We start from the raw sequence: 8,471 nt of genomic DNA on the forward strand, positions 1-8,471 counted from the left end.
AGGTGAACCTTATTCATGACATCGTAACAATGTAAAAAAATTAAACAGCAACAGTCTAAATGTAAAGTGCATTCTAAACTCCTCTTCAATAAATTATTTGGATGTGCAGTGAGTCATTCAGGACTGTAAAACGTGAACTACAGAACCCAGAGTCTTCATCATTAAATCTCTGGTTGCTTCATTTTTCTATCCTATATCAGATACTTTAAAGGTTTTAGTAAAGTTGCATTCTCATGGTGAGGCAAAGTGCTTTATGTGTGTGTGCGTGTGTGTAATGAACGGCTGTAAAAGCCCTTTAATTACAGAACAAAGCGGGGTTTGAGTTCGAGTTACGGCAGACTGTCGCTACTTCTAAACGGAACGCAGCCTTCCTACGGCGGACAGCTAACAACAGGAATCGGACGCGCGGTCTACCCTAGTCCACAGCAACCACCATAGCAACCGCCTAGCATGACTTTAAAAACATATTCTGTCTTCATAACTATCAAAAACGTGAAATGATTTGTAAAGTGTGAAAGTGTTACAGCTGCAGAGATATGGCGGTATCTTTGGAAGCTGTTTGCATAGCTAATAATACACGATGTAACCATGGAGACAGTCAGTCACGTGAGCTAGCGGTGCATGTTTACTACAGTGAATAAGGCGATTGTGTGCACAGCGTCCACGCGCTGCAGAGGGTAAAGACATTACTTCAATATTGTTTTATATTTAAATATATTTGCCTTCTGTTGACCATCACCTCAGGTTCACCATTACAGTTTCAGCATACAAATGCACACTGTCTAAATGTGAACACATTCAAAAAAATCTTGTCTCAGAAATAACCACAGCTGTTCATGTTTGTCATTAGAGTTTTATTTGTAAGAAAATTGTGAACTTCAAATTGTTTATCAAGTCAAAGAACATTTGACACGTCTGAGTCATTCCTTTGCCCTGTGAGAGCTGGAATAAATATATATCCTGACAATTACAGTTGAAACAATAGAGACAGGTAGAAATGGGATCAGATTAATCTTTGCTTAGTCAGACACGTCCTGTGTTGGCCTTAACCCAAATTTCCCTCGGGGTCAACCTTCAGGATCAATAAAGTTTTATTGAATTGAATTGAATCTTATTAAATAACAAACAATAGCACGATCCGTGTGATTTTGCATCCATTTCCAAATTGTAGTTAAGCAGCCCAGTCTCATAAATAGGTAACAGAAATGTCTCAAATGTAGACGTGTACAGTCTAGTGTAAGCATTAAAAGACCATAAAGGAAACACTACTATTTATGTGAAACTAATTGTAATAAAAAATGAACAGGTGCTTTACAGATTTAAAAGAAAGAATCTGAAAACAACACTTTTTTGGTCTAAGTGGTCAAAGTAGAAAACAGAACTGATGTTCAAGAACAAACCGTAGCTGCACTGATATTACACATCTCGATTGTTGTGGTGAACAGACATGTTGCTTTTAAAACCACATGCAGTATGTGACCATGACTGTCCACTGAGACCATAAACGCCACTTCGCTGAAGTCTTCTTCTTCTTCTTCTTCTTCTTGCCATCAAAATGGAAGCAGAAAGAGCACGGGCTGCTTTGATCTACAGAAAGGAAAAAGCAGAACATCTGAGCTGAAACCATTAAGATAGAAACAATCACTCAATGCAGTCTCTCACGTAGCTTAGCCTGTTACAACTGTTGATACAAGCTCAGTACAGTTAACACAGTGTCAGGGAACTCCAGTGTGGGAACTAGTGGCTTTAGGTTTGTAGTCATTTAACTTTCATCCATTCATTCATTTAATTCAGGAGGAAGAAATGTTAGGTTGGTGCAGCCTGGTTACATGCATTTGGTCCCATGCTGTCTTTCACTAAATGACTTGGTTCACTTTATGGCTGGGCTGTATGTGGGGTTATATCATGTGGGGTTATTTGGGCAGGAGTACCTGTTCTCTGTTAGGCTTAGAAAGTTTCTCCATAAGCAGAGGTTCTAACTCTTTTAGCTTTTAGCACATCTGTAGCTGTGCAGGCTGACAGGTTTTTGGTGGCTCTTTTTACCCCACACTGGTTGTGAGTGTGTAAATAGCCCCACTAGTTCTTTTGGGTTGCAGTTAACTTGGGAGGAAGGGGTGGGTCTGCCAGGACTAGATGAATAAAAATGATCTGGGATACATAAATTTCATAATGCATGCATATATCTCTATCAATTAAACCCGGCCTGAGGGCTGCCATTTTTACATTCAGTTATTTCTCTTAGAAATGCTGAATCTAAATAATGAATGTGTTACAGTCAAACTGACACTGGTCAGTGTAAATGGCTCATTGGGACATAGAAACCTTTAAATTAAATACCATCACCTGATATCGAGTGTCAAACAACATCAAAGCTGTAAAATCTGTTTACAGTCAGAATTTACAAAAACTATGATTGTAAATAAATTCAAACAAGTGAGCTTTTCTCTTTGTGCTGAATATCAACACTGTGACTTCTTAGACTGTAAGTTTTACTTCAGCACAGTTGTAGAAGCCGTCACTCCAAATGTCTTTTGATAACAAGAAAAAAAATACCTTGTCAGTACACGGCCTGAAGTTCTTCTCCAAACATCTTCTGCCATTGGCTTTGTCTGCTGGTTTGAAGACAATAAACCACAAAAAAGATGATTTAGTCACTTTGTCTGCATCATGCAGCTCGAATGTGTTGTGCAACGATGTTAAATAGCCGTCGTTATCCCTCTGCTGTGTCAGTAGGATTGTACTGTACAGCATCTCATTGATATGTGAGGAATGCTTATGTAACACGATAACAGACGTCTGGTCTTACATCATTAAAATATAACGGGCAGGAGATATTTAGATATTTTTATATTTATATTTATATTACATTTTATAGCTGACAGATATTACTAAATAGATAGAATTTACTAAATGGTTGAAAACATGAAAAATATGTCCATAATCACAAATGACCATGAGAGCCAGTAGAATTAATTCAACTACACACTCAAAAGATGTCCTTAAATGCTCTTTAAGTGGCAGAACAAATGAACAAACAGTTAATCGCTTACTTGAGATGAAATCTGCTCAGCTACTTTGAAAACAGCTTCTAACTGGTTCCTCCTTTAACAGGATGACTGCTCAGGGGTAAGGCCATCATGCAGTACAGCAACCTTTATGGTTCTGCTTTGATTCACCAGGAACTATTAGGGAAACCTTTCAGCGCCTCCTGTGAAAGACACAGGGATAAACACAAACATTTATTAACATGTTCCACAGTCTTCCAGTTTGATTTTCTCATCCTGTGGACAACAACGTACAAAGATGCAGGTTTATTGTTAACTTTTGTAAGGTTTCTTTACTGAACATATCCAGCTGCAGCTCCACTGTGATCCTGAACTGGATAAGCACTTAAGAAAATGTGTCAATAAATGGAAATACATCAGCTTACTATATTTATCCAAACAGACGGGACCAATAATGCTTCACTGAGTTAGAGACTTTAACAGTCTCTTCTATGTAAGAATGTCTCGTGCTGATGGACCTGCAAACTTGACAACAAAGGTTTTTCAGACTACATGTAGCTGTCCTCTATGTCAGCTCACACATTTACATTCATGTCACACTTATTTCTGCTTTCCCATTTTTAACATTATTACTTACATTTTGATTAGATACCTTGATTTTGTAAATGATGAGATTACATAATTGGAATACAATTCAATATAATTCATGTATCCAATTCAAGGTCGCGGGAGGATGAAGCCGCCAGCTGATACAGGACAAAGGCAGGCTGCCAGTTATCGCAGGGCTAAGACAATAAGTGTAACAGAAAATCCACTTAAATGTTTGATATTTCTAATAATAATCATAATTATGACTATTATTTGAAATATTATTTAAAGGTTTCTTTATAAATACATTTCAATTTTTTTATAACCACTAGAATATAAACCTGCACTGTTTCAGATTCTGACCTCTGACCTCAGTGACCAGGCTGTGTCCTCACTGCAGCTCCCTCTTGGAAGTACGTCTGCTTCTTGTCTTCCCCCAGTGATGACCGCCTGCCCTTAATATCACGTACTGTACCTGAGGAACAAAAAAGGACAAACACTTGCCTTCATTTAAGAAGTACATTCATACAGAGATAATCTATGGAAACACACTAGTTCACCCTTTGGGAGGAATCAGTTCCTGTGAAACATTTCTGTAAATCAACATCGTGGAGAATGAAATGAGTTCTTCAGGTGACTCAGCAGTCCCACACTGACAAATGAAACTTCTGTGGAAGAAGAATCTGGATTTTTTTGATTTCCAATCCAGTTAAACTATTAAGGATTAAGCAACAGTGCTCATCTTTGCTCTTCTGAAATCTGTGTTAAACAACAAACATAAATTAGTAACAAAAATACAGCTGAGTAAAGGCTTTACAAACCACCAGCAGCCATAATGCTAAATTTTAATCTTCAAATGTTTCTGAGCCGTCTTCAACCTGCTTTTAACACAGAAAAGTCCCACAGTCAATGCAGCCTGACTCAATCTGATTCCAGATGTTCAGCACACACAGAGACACAGAGGGACTGTTTAAAGTTTAGTGTTAACCTGAGTCACTGATCATTTACAGTATTACAGAGTCTGGCAGTCTTTGCATGATGTTCCACGTCACTGTAAGTTTCTAGCTGACTCTCAGGTGTGACAGGTGTGCCAGCAGGAAAGAGTAATAAGAACCTGCATCCTGAGGTTTGTCATGCAGGATTAAAAGAGCCAGGCTTTGTTCACACAGCTAGGATTGTATTTTACACTGACCCTGGGTCAGTATAAGTATCATACAGTTTAAACGAAGCACTGAAACTTGCACATATTTATTACAGATGAATTGAAGCTAATCGGGATATTTACTGTCAATCTGTAGCTGCGATTAATCACTTTACTGGAAACTTTATTAACTAGTAACTTCATCAGTCATGACAGAAGCTAATATTTCTGTCCCAACATCGTTTAAACAGTAACAGCTTTACTACAATATAAGCTAACGTTTACACCGTAACTTTAAGCTAGCACCATAAAGACGGTAAAACACGTAATAATATCTACAAATGCATCTTAAAGCTGTTATATCAGCACTCCGTGTATTACTAACATAACCACATTAACATTATTGACACTCGCTGACTTTTAATAGTCATTCTATAAATGCTGTCCGTTTAAATGGTCTTACCTGTAACACTGCTGTATCCACCGGATTCCAGCCAGAGTGGATTCTGGAGTCTTCCCACGCTCCTGTCACTGATCCTCCATCTGGATGGATGATAACAAGCTTCTGAACAATCTAGCAGGTGGATGGCCCACATCTATGGGACTGATTTCTGCTAATAACGCCCATTGTACGGACTGGTAACAGCCGAAGCGGGTGAATAAAGTCACCCGGTCGCTAGCTGTGCCATTACCCAGCATACACCTCTCCCTCCATAAATGCAATAAACGATACAAAAGTAATGGCCTATAATTAATTTATCTGCTGTATCTGCTGTTTCTCGGGTAGTTGTTTACATTATATAATATATTGTGTTCAGTACACGTCACTATGTGATTTTGGAAATATATAAATATACGGACAACAGGCTCTTCCGCGGAAATCTCTTGTCGTCAATAAACAACGATTAGGGATCTGTATAGGATTCAATAGGAGGACCCTGCACGTCAATTCTCGACGCCAGGGGGGTACCCTGCGCGTCGATAAGTGAAGCAGAGGGAGCCTGACCATGCGTCACACATTTGACGAGTTGGGAGTGAGAACGTGTTGGACTGAGCGCTCGACTTCCTTCGATGTCTAGAGCAGAGAATGGGATTCAGAAATAACAGGGGGTGTAAATAAAAGGAAAAAAACAAACAAAAAAATATATGAATTGTGATAGATTCTTGCCACACTTTAGAAGGGAAAAAGAAAATTAAAAGTACTGAACATCTGAAGAACATATAGGTTAATATTTCTGTTGTTGTAGGCACCTTTAGGGAAAAATGTGTATTCCCTGACTGGGTGGTATGTAGTTGTTGGAGACTGGTCAGTGACCCCCCCCCCCCCTGGCAACTTTGAAAAACACGGAAAAATGTGCATTTCTCAACCAACTGGCAAAAACTTTCTTGTGATTGCTTTTATTGGTAGCAGTTGCTGCTGTTGATATTATCTATTTGCCATATTTGGTTGGAAGTGTGGCTATATTCCTTGTGACAGTGATACACCGTTAATCCTTTGAAGCACAAAGTTTGGCCAACAACTTTTCAGCTTGTGGCACATGTACTAATGTTAGCAAGTTGCTGGACATGAGAAGAATTATTTTTCATCGTCTGTGCTCTGTACTGTAATTGCCCTTCTGTCTCGAGTCTGCATCATTTGGGAAACACATAAGGAATTATCTGGATATGTGCATCAGTCCAGCCTGCCACAGTTCAGTTTGTTCATTAAACACTGTTGGCAGTCAGATGTCAGCTGCCGTATCCTTTTACCCATAAATCCTTGTATTTTGGCATTGTTTGCTCATTACATTTACCCTCCTGTCAAATGTCAAAAGAGTTGGGTTGTCAAAGGACTGATCTCAATTTTTTCTCTTTCACAATAAAGCACACTGAGACATGACTGTGATATCAGGCTACACAGAGAAATTTGAGTGATGCCTTGCATGGATTATAGAGAAAAGACACCTGACTGTTGCATTTTTTCAAGTGAATAGTTTCCTGATGAAACCCACATTACTTGGTGAAATTTACTGCGATAAAAGAAAGAACACGTTATGCGGCCACATTAGCTACTAAGAACTGTCAAATCAGCACCCATTTCCAACATCTTGTTCATGCTAGTTGTCCAGAGAACCTGTAGCTTAATCTCCATATAATTATATAGCAGTGTTGTCATGGTTCCCCCTGTCCTGCACTTGCTGACCTGCCATCTCTCTTTCCCCCTACTCGATAGAATCAAAGTAGAGCATGTGGATGGATCTGTGCATCGACTTTCCTTACCTCCTCCTGCAGTAGATGCGGCTTCTTTAGGCTAAGGTTGGCACACCTGTGTCACACTTACCTGCAGTATTAACTCTGGTTCACTTCTACACTCTTTGCTAGGTATTTGCCCTACTCAGTGCAGCAGAGGTGTTAAGGCTACCATCAAAACTTACCTTTATGTTTATGTTTGTAGCTTTATGTAGAAACAGAGGAGAACTGCACTGATTAATTCATTAATTGAATACATGCCAAACCTTGACCTGTAATACTTACCAGGGTACATCATTAAAACTTGTTGAACCTTTAGCAGCACTTCCTGCCTCTGAGTCCTTCCTGTGTAGCCATAGCAGATGTAGTCTTTTGCCAGTGCATTTTTGCATTCTTTCATGCATATTTTGACACTTTTTTGAATGTAGTGGATTATTAATGCTTATTAAAGACCACTATTTTGGACTACCAACCAAATATTTCATCACATTTCTATCATGATTGCATTTTTTCCTTTTGGAGTAGGGACTAGCCTCAGTTTCAAGGGTCTGTATGGATTTTAGGATGCATTTTGCAGTTATCCATCTCAGCATCAAATGTATGTATACATCTTATTAACTCAGCAGTCATCTTGTGCACGCATTTTACTTTATCACATATTCCACTTAACACGTGTCAGTACAGAATGTGGGCGTCTTACAACTCAGTACTGTGCCTGAACAGTTCCTGTGTACTGATGAACTTAAGCTGCAGCTGTTCTACAACAATCTGTGGTATGTAGGAGATGCAGTGTAGGGGACTGTTTGACAAGCTAGTGTCCAAGTAAAGCTTTAACTTCTGCATTTCTCTGCTTCTTATTTTCATTTGAACATCAGATCATTTAAAACATCAAAACAAAAGCTGGCTTTGAGCATCTTATTTGTGATTCTGTAGAATAAAACTGTATTTATTCAATTCAAAAAAACAAATGTGGTATGAAGATTTAAGTCTTACAATGCTAATATCATCTGAGTGGAGCTCATCACTTACTTCACACAACATGTTAGCCACAAGCGGTGCCACCTGTGTGTTTCCCACTTTGTTTTGGGTCAGATGTACCAACCACAGGTGGCCGGATCAATGTGAAACATTTAATTACTGTTGTGACAAATGGCAGAGCCATTTAGCAAGGTTTGCTGAGCAAATGATCTCAGTGATTGCAGTGGGGGAGTGTGCCATGATTCATACTGACAAGCCATGAATTATTAAGCTGCCAGAGCTGGCTGATGCCCCGAAGCCATGTTTCTCTTTGTAGAAGGAAGCCCAGCAGGGGCAAACAAAGGGGGCACAAAGGGGATTTCAATGTGAGCCACCCACGAGGATGGAGCTGATGGAAATTTGGGTTTGTATTGGAAGTGCCAGGCGAATAAGAAACTGAGGATTTAGACATTCCCGCAGTGTAGTTTGGGAGAAGGGAAATGACTCACAAATTCACGAATGATGTAAGAATAAAAAGTAAATACAGTCAC

At 39.2% G+C, this 8,471-nt stretch overlaps 1 long non-coding RNA gene across 3 annotated transcripts; it reads right to left on the reverse strand.

Moving 5' to 3' along the window:
* Nucleotides 1–864: 864 nt before the first annotated feature.
* LOC134637601 (uncharacterized) lies at nucleotides 865–5,501 on the reverse strand. 3 transcript variants are annotated; one of them, XR_010095144.2, is made up of 5 exons: nucleotides 5,198–5,501; nucleotides 3,964–4,068; nucleotides 3,051–3,208; nucleotides 2,554–2,612; nucleotides 865–1,587 (listed from the first exon to the last, which is right to left on the reverse strand). It is a non-coding gene; the product is annotated as an uncharacterized LOC134637601 (long non-coding RNA). The 3 variants fall into 3 exon arrangements; XR_010095145.2 differs by having other exon boundaries at nucleotides 2,554–2,609; nucleotides 3,957–4,068; XR_010095143.2 differs by having other exon boundaries at nucleotides 3,957–4,068.
* Between the last annotated feature and the right edge of the window lie 2,970 nt (nucleotides 5,502–8,471).

This window comes from Pelmatolapia mariae, linkage group LG10_11 (genome assembly GCF_036321145.2).
Source record: "Pelmatolapia mariae isolate MD_Pm_ZW linkage group LG10_11, Pm_UMD_F_2, whole genome shotgun sequence".
Classification (NCBI taxonomy): Eukaryota; Metazoa; Chordata; class Actinopteri; order Cichliformes; family Cichlidae; genus Pelmatolapia; species Pelmatolapia mariae.